This window comes from Delphinapterus leucas, chromosome 3, assembly GCF_059928025.1.
Source record: "Delphinapterus leucas isolate spDelLeu-1000000601 "Yukka" chromosome 3, BTC_Dleu_Yukka2, whole genome shotgun sequence".
NCBI classification, from domain to species: Eukaryota; Metazoa; Chordata; class Mammalia; order Artiodactyla; family Monodontidae; genus Delphinapterus; species Delphinapterus leucas.
In genome coordinates, this window is record NC_143131.1 from 78814713 (window position 1) to 78827246 (window position 12534).

General features: G+C 37.5%; 1 long non-coding RNA gene across 2 annotated transcripts in view; it reads left to right on the forward strand.

Annotated features, from left to right (window-relative positions):
- LOC111184207 (uncharacterized) overlaps positions 1–12534 on the forward strand; it is a 230592-nt gene that overhangs the window by 15952 nt on the left and 202106 nt on the right. For both annotated transcript variants that reach the window (XR_016392726.1, XR_002647227.3), the window contains exon 2: positions 1228–1292. This is a non-coding gene — a long non-coding RNA (uncharacterized LOC111184207). The remainder of the gene's footprint in view (positions 1–1227; positions 1293–12534) is intronic.

The following is a 12534-nucleotide window of genomic DNA, read 5'->3' on the forward strand; positions in this document are numbered from 1 at the left end:
AGGGTAGTGCCACCTCCATGCTGGAACTTGCTAAATACCTTGATCAGAGGTGGGTAAGAGTCTCTCTTTCACCCACAGTTACATTGTGAACGCCCTGTGGCACTGCCAGTCTGGGACTGGGATGCCTGCCACATGCCTCACCCTGAGATGTCTCAGGGAGCTATGCAACCCTTCCGTCTATGCTCACACCCCTGCTGGGTCTGGAGTTCAGTAGTAATAGCTGGGTGAGGACCAGAAGGGTTGGGGTGAGGGTTCTAAAGTGCCAGGGCAGCTGAGAACCCATCTCAGTGAGGCAGGGAAGTGGGCTGGTGGGTAAGTTGAGGCTCCAAGCTCCTAGTGCATGGGCTGTGGTCTCATAGGACTTCACTTAAAAAACACAAAGGCAAAGATAAAATTATTAAGAATTTCAAGATAGAGTATTAAATCTCATGGCAGGGAGGAGGGTCTTCTGAGCTGGTATCCTGTGTGACCAAACTGGTTGAACACCAATGAAGCAGGCCTGGACCTCTGGAATAACCTTTCTGACACTGAAATGAAGAAACTTTTTTGAAAGAGTGAGAAATACGTGAATATGACTTTTATTTCTTGTATAGCAGTGCTTCTCAACTTTAATGTACATATGAATCATCTGAGGTTCTTGTTAAAATGCAGATTCTAATTTAGTAGGTCTGGGGTAGGGTCTGAGATTCTGTTTTTCTACCATGTTCTCAGCTGATGGCCAGAGCTGGTCTTGGAACCACTTTTCCACCGTCTCCACCCCCACCATTAAAACATTTTATTTGAAAATAACTGTAGACTCACAAGAAGTTGCAAAAATAGTTCACAGACTCCTATGTACCCTTCACCCAACTCCCAGGGGTGACATCTTGTATGTAATACAATAGGTAATAAGATTGTAATATAATATCAAAACCAGGAAATTGACATTGTATAATAATGTTAACTATACTACAGACTTGATTCCATTTTCATCATTTTATACTTGCAGACATTTGTGTGTGTGCGTGTTTGTGTGTGTGTGTGTTTGTGTGTGTGTGTATGGGATGCAATTTCATTCCATGTATACATCTGTGTACCTACCACCATAATCAAGATATGGAACTGTTCTCTCACCACAGAGAAACTTCTTCATGCTACCCCTTTAATTCATGCCCCCCAAAGGTGTATACAGTACATTGGAAATTCTCAATAATTCATATAATCATAATGCCTATTCTTTTCTTATAGTGAGAATCGTCTCTAGAATGCAGCAAACCATGAGGTGGCAGTTCCAAGTTCACTGAAGCAGTGAGGTAAGATGAAGCTTAGGGAGCAAAAATAACACTGGTCATTGGAGGGAAATAGAACATTCCTTGTCCTAGTACCATCCACTCATCCTGGAGTGTGCCTTGCATGACCAAAGTTAAATGCAAATTTGGGAGGATCATTTTACTTAAAGGGGCCATGATGAAAATAAGAACCAGATACACCCAGTTGAGCTCCAGGACTTGGTATAGAAATTGATAAATATTAATTGATAATGATGAAGTAAGATGTTTGTCATAATGTTCAGAGGACTTGCTAATTGCCTTATCTGCATATCAGACAGCCTCCAACTTCCCACGTAAAACTTGTTACCTAAGAAATACCCTGTAAAAAGCAATATGTATCAGAACCTTGGTAAATATGACTCATAATTATCAGGAGTCCCAAGAGACTATGCCTGCTTCTCTTTTCATGTTGGTGGTATAGGCTAGTGGTTAAGCATATTACTCTTATCAGCCGTGTTACCTTGGCCAAGTGACTTAACATCTCTATGCCCCAGTTTCCTTATCTGTAAACTGAAGATGATTGATTAGAGGCCCTAACTCAGGGTCGTTGCAAGGGTGAAGCACTTAGAACAGTGCCTTACAGAGTATAAATGCTCAGTGTCAATTAATAGTATCATTAATATTAGGACTGGGCCAGCCTTGGGTATCATCTCCCAACAATTGCCCCAAATTTTGTCTTTCTGTCAAAACTATTAACATCAGTAAATTTTATATTGAACATATATAGATTTTAAAGGATAGATGTTCTTTTAAATGTAATGCTTCACTGTACAGATTAAGGTTAAGCACATAGGTTCTGGGTTCAAGTCCCAACCCTTACTAATTATAGACTAATTGTACAGCTTGGTCAAGGAAATTCCCTAAGTCATAGTTTCCTTATCTGTAATCAGGGGGGGTAGTAAACAGTACCTTAAACTTGTTGTAATGATTACATGAAGTAATTCATGTAAAGTTCTTGGTATATAATTAGCACTTTATTGATATTAGCTTTTTAAAATTTTTTAAAAACTGATTCCTGGTTTTCTTAGTAAGTGTAGATAGCTCACGAAGTTCCAGGGCTACTTGGGAGAAGTGACCTTAAACCAAATATAAAAGAGCATTTCTCCAGCCCAGTGACCGGTCACACCTTGAGGACAGAGGACTTGGAGCACCTAACGAAGTAGATTTCCAGGTGCTGCAGAGACTAATTGCACCCCTCCCCCCCAATATCCATCCTCTTCTTCCTCTTAGTAATTAAACCCTGCCACTTCCAGTGTTAGGAGGGCACGTGGCCAGTAGAGCCAGAAGCCAGCTATTCCCAGCTTGCCTGGTAACTAGCTGTGGCCATATTTTTCTGGGAATGGAATGTGCACAACTTCTGCACTTCCTGACAAATTGCTTGCCCTCTACTTCCTTGCTTTTCCCTTCCCTCTGATGAGAATGTGATAGCCCATGGACATGGTCAGGCACCAGCTTCTACCATACAAGCAAGGCCATGTCCCAAAGATTGGCAGAGTAACAAGACAGCATTAATTTGATTCCCTGGACAGCTTTGTGGAATAGAGCTGCCTTCTCCACATTGACCAGCCTGTGCTGTACTGAACTGTTAAATGAGAAGGACGTAAACTTCTGTCTTGTTGGTACCACTATATTTTGTAGTCTCTTGGTTATAGCAGTTTAGACTGTATCTTAACTAATTTATCAGGCCCATCTCCAAAGATATTGAATGCTGGGAAATGTGCATTTTAATAAGATCCTTCAGTAACTGTGGTGATAGCAATTTAGGACTATACTTTGAAAAACACAACACCAATGTGCTCTAAGCAAAATGTAAGTTTTGGAAAGCAGTCTAGAATTTAGAAGACAGGATCATCCCTTGTTAAAATTTTATTGTATTGGAACTGAAATTTGTTCAAGAATTCTGAAATAATTAACATGCCGCCTCATTTCATTTTATATTAGCAGTAAGATTACTTTTTGAGTTAAAGTAGTTGATTTGTGAAAATGAATGCCCAACGTGTTATTTATAATGTTATTCATAATGATCAAAAAGAGTGAAAATAATATGGTATTTATCAGGCCATTTGTTCAATTCTATATCATGGAATTAAAAGGATGAGGTAATTCTCTATATATTGACTAAGATTCCCAAGATGTATTAAGCTAAAAATAAATAAATATTGCAAATAAAAGAAACAAGACACAAAAGAATACATATGGTATGACTTCATTTATTTAAAAATCTGAAAATAGGAAAAGTTATAGTCCTTAATGATGTGTGCTTAGGTGGTAAAATTAAAAAGAAAAACAAGGAATTGATTACCCTAAAAGTCAGGATAGTGGAAGTCTTTGAAATGGAGGGTGGGAGAGGGTAGTGATTAAGAGTCATAAAGAGGGCCTCTAAGAGGCTGACAATGTTTTGCTTTTCCATCTGGGTGGTGATTGCAAGGGGGTTCACTTTGTTGTTTTGTATACTTATCTATGTATATACTGATTTCACAATAAGAACCTATTTCATATCTACATTAAGCATATATATATTTTATATATATTCAAGTGTATATTGGGCATATATATGCATATGTGTGTGTATATGTATGTGTATTGTTGTGTATTCATAGAAAATTTCACAAAGGGAACACACACGGAAAGAACTATGGACATTTTTTATTCCCATATTTGGGTAGTGGGACTGTGTGATAGGGAAATTTTTACTTTGTATTTTACAACTTGCTTTTTACCATAATTTGCATTTTCTCCATAATCATGTGTTACTTTGTTTTAAAATCCTCCCTCAAATATTCTATGTGCATATGATCACTCCATTTTTATATGCTTCTGTATTATTGGCATTTTCCTCATAATCATGTGTTACTTTAAAAATACTTTCTCAAAATTTGCATATGTACATGTCTGTGTATACATATGTGTATACATATTTATATATGCTTGGAGAGTTCTGGGATGATATTCGTAAAATTCTCTATGTGGTCACCTCTGAGGGGTGCACCTGGGAATAATGCATTAAGAGAGGGGAGAATTTTCACTTTTTACTTTATATACTTCTGAGTTGTTTGAATATTTTCTTTTACAATGAATATGTAGTACTTTTAAATTTATAGCACACACCCAAGGTGGTATATAGTATATTTCAGCATATTTTGTTTTATAGGCAGAATAGACTTGGAGAGATAGAAAGGGTTCTATTTAAAAATGTGTCTGACTTGGCTGGGGGTGGGGTGGGAGTGGGGGAAGGCTTGTCTGTAGGAAAAGATACCATAGAATACAAACTTACACTCTTACCCCAATACATAAATTCCAAAGCCTCTGATAATGGACTACTCTGATGGAATCTTTGAAATTAAACCACCAAGGTAGGAATCCTCAAAACCAAGCACAGGTCTTGGCCTATGGAAGGTAATCAAGTGTTATTTGTTGAATTTATTAATAAACAGTACAATGTTTAAGTGATATTTCACTTGCTAGACTTTCATTGCTTGGTAATGCTATATGCTTTATAATATGTTAGGTATTTTTTTTTTTAGTAAGAGGATTGAGAGGTGGAGAACATTATTGATAGGATACAAGTGAGTGATTTAATCTGCTTTTAAAAGCATAGGGTACTTTTCAAATTGTTAATTAACAATGATACTGTATCCTAATTGTTCTGTGAAGCTCAGGGTAAGTGATCTAAAATTCAATAGGAATGACCTAGCCAGACAAGAAAAATTCCCTTGAAGACGAAATGTATTATAGGGAAACAGCACTAGAATTAGTCAAAGCTCTGATACTGAAACTCTATCTGTAGTCTAGGTAGGTTGAATACTTTTTCATTGATAATTAGATATTGCCAACAAATGATAATCAATAATAATGTTTTGTTGGCAACAGCGGCAATCAAGTATAGAGATGCAGAAGTGAGCTACTCACTGAAATAGAGCTTTTTTCAAATAACGTCCAGCACTGATATAAAACTGTGCTGCTCAAACAGTAGCAATTATCCACATGTGGCTTCTGAGCACTTGAAATGTAGCTAGTCTGAATGGAGATGTCTTTTGTCAAATACACACTAGATTTTGAAGACTAAGTTTGAAAAATAGAATGTAAACTGTTAATATTATTGTTAAAATTTTAATGTTTTAATATTGATTACATGTTGAGATGATAATATTTTGACTGTATTGGGATGAAATTATTAAAATTACCTTCACCTGTTTCTTTTTATTTTTTAAATGTGGTTATTAAAAAAATTAAAATTACTAATTTGGCTCACATTTGTAGCTCATTTGTGTTTCTGTTAGACAGTGCTGGTACAGAAGGTTTGAGTTCAGAGTGAACCACGAACCAGTGTTTTCACCTTCCTTATTTTCCAGACAAGGAAAAGGATCCCAGGGAGGGAAGTGCTTTGCTCAAATGTGTAAAAATGGTAGCGAAGAAGTGAGGAGTAGAGCCTCCATCTTTCGATTCTCTGTCTCCTGTTTTCTAGCTTATGCAACTGAGGCTGGAGAAACAGACTCACTACACACTGGACACACACAGTGTTCCTTTAACCTTTTATGAGCTAGACAATGATTTTTTAAAAGTTCTAGGTATTTGGAATAGGATTGAGGGTAGATAGCGGTTATAAGATTTTAACACTTTATCTTACATACTTTTGTGTTATTTTTAAGCCCTGGGCATATATTACTATTAAGAAAGTGGGGGGAAAGGCCTGGAGTGGGGACAGGGAGTGAGGTAGGTGTAAGATTCAAAAGAAACCTTGGCTTATAATTCAAGTCTGGAGATGTTTGAAGTGGCTTTTTTCTACCATCATCTTCTTTCACATCTCTAACATCCTTAGCTAATTCTTTCTGCTCTCTTTGGGGTGTTTTACTTTTTATATTACTAAAGCAAAATCTACTGGGACTAATTTTTGAATCTGCAGCTGTAGCTCAAAAAACCTATGTTTTGTAACTTTTGTAAGCAGCAGGCCACAGTAATGATTGGTGTTTTTGTCTCAAGAGAATTCAAGTCCTGCCTTCTAAAAGGCACTTGCCAACAGACTAGATGTTTCTATTTGAAGCCATTTGCTACAATAATCCTTGAGATTTTTTTGCTCATTGCTTTCAGAGCTGTTAGTTCTAAAGGCAGATTCTTGAACACAATTTCAGTTAGCTTCAGAACATACACAGCCTCCTTATTGGCACAGCTGTGCTGAGTTCCTGAATGAAGAGATGATTTCCATAGTGCATTTTATAGCCACACACCATTCCTAAGGATAATTTAAACCACAAATTATTTTTATTTGTTATTTCTTTATTGTAGGAGAGAGAGGCATACTTGGCTAGTCTGAAGGGTAATGTTTACGGCAGCATTTTCTATTTTTGTGGCGGTTTCCTTTGCATTGTTGACTTTCTTTTCAACCCCCAGAACGCAATTTAGTGGTCTCCTAGCCCAAGACAAGGATAAATGCAGGTTTCCAGTGCTTATTAGGAAACTTGGAGTACGTATGAGTATGGTATAAATTCCTCTGTTCCACTTTTGGTCAATATTCTCATTTTCTCTTCTTATTTTATCACTTTCAAGCCTTTACAACCCCTGAAACAAAAAATACAGGCATGCCTAAGAGATTTCACAGGTTTGGTTCCAGATCGCCACAATGAAGAGAATATCACAATAAAGCGAGTCACACGAATTTTTTGGTTTCCCAGTGCATGTAAACGTTGTGTTTACACTATATTGTAGGCTATTAAGTGTGCAATAGCATTAAGTCTAAAAAATCAAGGTACATACCTCAATTTAAAAATACTATATCTCTGGACTTCCCTGGTGGCTCAGTGGTTAAGAATCCACCTGCCAATGGGGACATGGGTTCAAGCCCTGGTCCAGGAAGATCCCACATGACGCAGAGCAACTAAGCCCGTGTGCCACAACTGCTGAGCCTGAGCTCTAGAGCCCACGAGCCACAACTACTGAGCCTGCGAGCCACAACTACTGAAGCCCATGTGCCTAGAGCCCGTGCTCCACAACAAGAGAAGCCACAGCAACGAGAAGCCCGTGCACTGCAACAAAGAGCAGCCCCCACCTGCTGCAACTAGAGAAAGTCCATGCGCAACAATGAAGACAACAGAGCCAAAAATAAATAAATAAATTTATTTTAAAAAATAATAAAAATAGAAATACTGTATTTCTAAACAATACTAACCATCATCTGAGCCTTCAGCAAGTTGTAATCTTTTTGCTGGTGGAGGGTCTTACCTTGATGTTGATGCCTGTCTTAAGGTAAGACAGCAATGAAGTTTGCCACATCAGTTGACTCTTCCTTTCACAAATGAGCTCTCTATAGATTGCAGTGCTGTTCAATAGCATTTTACCCACAGTGGAACTTTTTCAAAATTGGAGTCAATCCTCTCAAACCTGCCTCTAATTTATCAACTAAGTTTATGTAATATTTTAAATTCTTTGTTGTCATTTCAGCAATTTTCTCAGCATCTTATTCTACCAGGACCTGCTTCTACCACAGAACCTACTTCTACCAGGAGTAGAATCCATCTCAAGAAACCACTTTCTTGGAGAAGTTCCCTGGAGGCCTAGTGGTTAGGATTCAGTGCTTTCACTGTGGAGGCCTGGATTTGACCCCTGGTCAGAGAACCATTCCACATGCTGCACAGAGTGGCCAAAATACCAAAAAAAAAAGAAACCACTTTCTTTGCTCATCCATAAGAAGCAACTCCTCATCTGTTCAAGTTTTTTTTTCATGAGACTGCAACAATTCAGTCACATCTTCAGGCTCTAATTCTAATCCTAGTTCTCTTACTATTTTCACCACATCTGCAGTTACTTTCTGCACTGAAGTCTTGAACCCCTCAAAATCATTTATGGAGGTTGGAATCAACTTCTTCCAAACTCCTATTAAGTTGATATTTTGACTTTTCCCATTAATTACTAATGTTTTTAATGGCATCTAGAATGGTGAATCCTTTCCATAAGGTTTTCAGTTTACTTTGCCCGGATTCATCACAGGAATCACTATCTATGGTAACTGTAGCCTTATAAAATGTTCTTAAATAATAAGACTTGAAAGTCAAAACTACTTCTTGATCCATGGGCTGAAGAATGGATGTATTAACAAGCATGAAGACAACATGAATTTCATAGTACACCTCCATCAGAGTTCTTGGGTGACCAGATGTCAATGAACAGTAATATTTTGAAATGAATCTTTTATTTTCTGAGTAGTAGGCCTCAAAGTGGACATAAAATATTCAATAAACCATGTTGTCAACAAATATACTTTCATCCAGGCTTTGTTGTTCCCTTTATAGAGCACAGGTAGAGTAGATTTAGCATAATTCTTAAGGGCCCTAGGATTTTTAGAATGATAAGTAAACATTGGCTTCAACTTTAAGCCACCAGCTTCTTTGGCCCCTAATAAGAGAGTCCTTTGAAAATTTAAAGCCAGGCATTGACTTTTCCTCTCTGACTATGAAAGTCCTACAGTACATCTTTTTCCAATCGAAGGGTGTTTCGTCTACATTGAAAATCTGTTGTTTAGTGTAGCCACCATCATTCATGTTCTTAGCTAGATCTTCTGGATAACCTCCTGCAGCTTCTACATCAGCACTTGATGCTTCACCTTGCGCTTTGATGTTATGGAGATGACTTCTTTTTTTAAACCTCATGAACCAACCTCTGCTAGCTTGAAACTTTGCTTCTGCAGCTTCCTCACCTCTCGCAGTCTTCATAGAATTGAAGAGAGTTAGGGCCTTGCTAACATACGGTTAAGGTTTGGCTTAAGGCAGGGGTCCCCAAGCCCCGGGCCATGGACCGTTACTGGTCCACGGCCTGTTAGAAACGGGCCGCACAGCTGGAGGTGAGCAGTGGGTGAGCAAGCAAAGCTTCATCTGCCGCTCCCCATAGCTCGCATTACCGCCCGAACCACCACACCCCGCCCCGCCTGCCACCACCCTGCCACCTCCATGCGTGGAAAAATTGTCTTCCACGAAACTGGTCCCGGATGCCAAAAACGTTGGGGACCGCTGGCTTAAGGGAATGTTGTGGCTGGTTTAATCTATCCAGACTACTAAAGCTGTCTCCATATCAGCAAAAATGTTGTTTTGCTTTCTTATCATTTGTGTGTTCCTTGGAGTAGCATTTTTAATTTCCTTAAAAGAACTTTTCCTTTGCATTCACAACTTGGCTGTTTGGCACAAAAGGCCTAGCTTTCAGCATATCTCAGCTTGCAACATGCCTTCCTCACTAAGCATAATCATTTATAGCTTTTTTTTTTTTTTTGCTGTACGCGGGCCTCTCACTGTTGTGGCCTCTCCCGTTGCGGAGCACAGGCTCCGGACGCGCAGGCTCAGCGGCCATGGTTCACGGGCCCAGCCGCTCCGCGGCATGTGGGATCCTCCCGGACCGGGGCACGAACCCATGTCCCCTGCATCGGCAGGCGGACTCTCAACCACTGTGCCACCAGGGAAGCCCGAGAAAATTCATTTTTAATTCTGTTCTGGAAAACCCACTACATTTGTTTCTGTCAGGTAAACAGCAGGCCTTCTGGCTTGAACAGAGAAGTGAAGGAAATCCAGGAACCAGCTGTTCTGTGGAGACTTTTTTTTCCTGTTCCTATACACCTGTAAATGAGTTTACCTAGAAGTAAACAAACAAGTGGGAACAGCTAATCGATTGTTCAAATAAGGATCTCTCTTCCTCTCTCTACCCCATAAGCTCTGAGGTCCACTTAGCATTGAGTCCATTTTTTGAAGTAGAACATTAACTTTTTCCTGCCCTATTTTTAAGTATCACAGGTACTACTAGTGAAGCTGTGTGTGTGTGTGTGTAAATGTGTGAGTGTGTGCATGCATGCATGTGTGTTATGGAAGAAGAAGGGGCAGAGGGGGAAGAAAGAATTAGCACTGGTAAGGGAAGTCACTAAGTATCTGTCAGCAGGAAAAGAAAGGCTATAGATAGGATGTGTTTTATGATTTTATTATCAGTAATATTTATTTCAGGTATTTTAATATATCTTCTATTCTAAAAATTCTTTAGTGTCATTTTGATTTGCCCACAGTGGGTAAAAGCACAGGCTCTGAAGTCAGACCTCATGAGTTCAAACCATGTTCCAGTATTTCATAGTTGAGTGACCTTAAGTCTCAGTTTCTCCATTTACAAAATTAAGATAAATGTTAGTATCTACACCTCATGGGATTGTTTCAAGGATTAAATGAAAGAATACATGTAAAGTTCTTAGTACAGTGTCTAACACCAGATAGATGCTAAATTAATTTAAAAAATTATTTAGAGAAAAGAAAGGATATTTTATTTTCAGTAAACAAGTGATATGATGCTTTTAACTATAACAAGTTTAAGAGATATATTCCTCACAGGAGTTCTAAATCTGTTTGAAAATGTAATGCTCTTAGCCCTTTGTCATATCTTCTAGAATGAGTAGGCCTCTTTGTTTCTCAAAGAACATTTATAGTTTCTGTGTTACATAAATGTTCTACTTGTTCTACTGTACTTGTTTAGTTAAGCACAGGCCTAGCAGCTGGGGAAGTGTCAAAGTCTGAAGAGCAAATGAATTGTTGATTTGAGCTACTGTCTGTTAAAAATTGCTAATAAAACAAAGCAGTCTTACAAACAAGGAAAGTAGTGATTCTTGAAGGCAAAGGGACCACAGCCTACCTCTTAAATTCACTTTGTATTTGTTTTGTCTTCCTGCAACGATGTTTTTGTTGGCAAAATTACTTTATTATTTTTTAAAATCTGAAAACATGGCATGTCTTTTGGGTTTTTTATTATTGAGATATTTCACACTCTTTGGTTTTGTTATGCAGTGTGACAGTGTGACATACTTAAAAACTAACTCCTCAGTGAGTGGAAGGTGTTATCACTTAATTTTAGTAAGGAAACTGTATTGGTTCATATAGCTGTTCTCCCAGCTGAAATAACATAGCAGATAGGTGCTGTTTGAATACTGTTAATTGCTGAAAGTTCTTAAACTAGTAAATAGGCCTAATTAGCTGGAATCCAAACAGTAACCCAAAGAGACCAGACAACTTTTGATAAGATAAACACTCTACTAACCTTATACATTCCCTTTGGATTATCTTCCAATGGTATGAAATGTTAAACTAAAATTTAGTTTTTATATTTAGAAAGACTTCAGGAAAAATTGTTTGGGATATTTGAAACCAAGTTAAAAGTTGTTATGTCCAGTGTATGATATAGTAGATAATTATTAGTAATTCTGGCCCAGTATCATTTAGTTCATGAGAGCTGAACAGTAAAGGTGAACCAGTTCATAACAGAAAGTCCTGATTTATAAGATCACATTGTACCCTGTCATTTCTGCTTGGGCTATTGCAAACAAACAGTAGTAACTCTAACAAGGGAATGATGAGCTTTTAAGAAATAAATATAATATAGGTTCTTTATTAGGCATCTTAAATCTCAAAACTAAAAAGCTTTCTAGGATAAAACTCCACTTTTACTTAGCATTTGAAATAGTCGTTGGAAAAACAACTCTAAAATTCCTTCCATTTCCCAGGTTCTAGAGCATTTATATTAAAATTAACCTTGTTTGGGGTGTTTTATTTAATAAATTTTAAATTGTTTTAATTAAATATTGCTCTTGTGAACCATGCCATCCCCTTAACCCTAGAAATGGAGGCTGGGACACAACAAAAATGACCAGAATGTGATATCATATCCAAAGAGTCAGGAGACAATCAGTTTTAGAGTACTACCAACTCACTTTGCGTACTTAGACAAATATTTTAAACTCTCTGTGCCTCCTATTGATAAGGAAATTTTCTTATCTATGAAGTACAGGGGGTCAACTAGTTTTCTAAAGTTTTTTCCAGCTCAGAAATTCAATAATAAGGTAAATATTTTTAAATTGAAAAAATTTTTGTTGTTTTCTTGCCTCACTATTAAAAAATAGCAAATAGGAAGAAGAAGAAGAAAACTACAGTCTCACTATCCACCACTTAAAATTATGGCATATTAACTTCTAGGCTTTTGTTCTATGCTTAAAAAATAATAGAGTTGAACTCATATAGCATATACATATGCTTAATATTATAATACTGAAAGCTTTTCATAAAATCATTTTAAATTAATTAATTAATTTTTGAAGTATAGTTGATTTACAATACTGTATTAATTTCAGGTGTACAGCGTAGTGATTCAATATTTTTATAGATTATACTCCATTTAAAGTTATTACAGGTTAAGGGTTATAATTCCTTGTGCTATACAA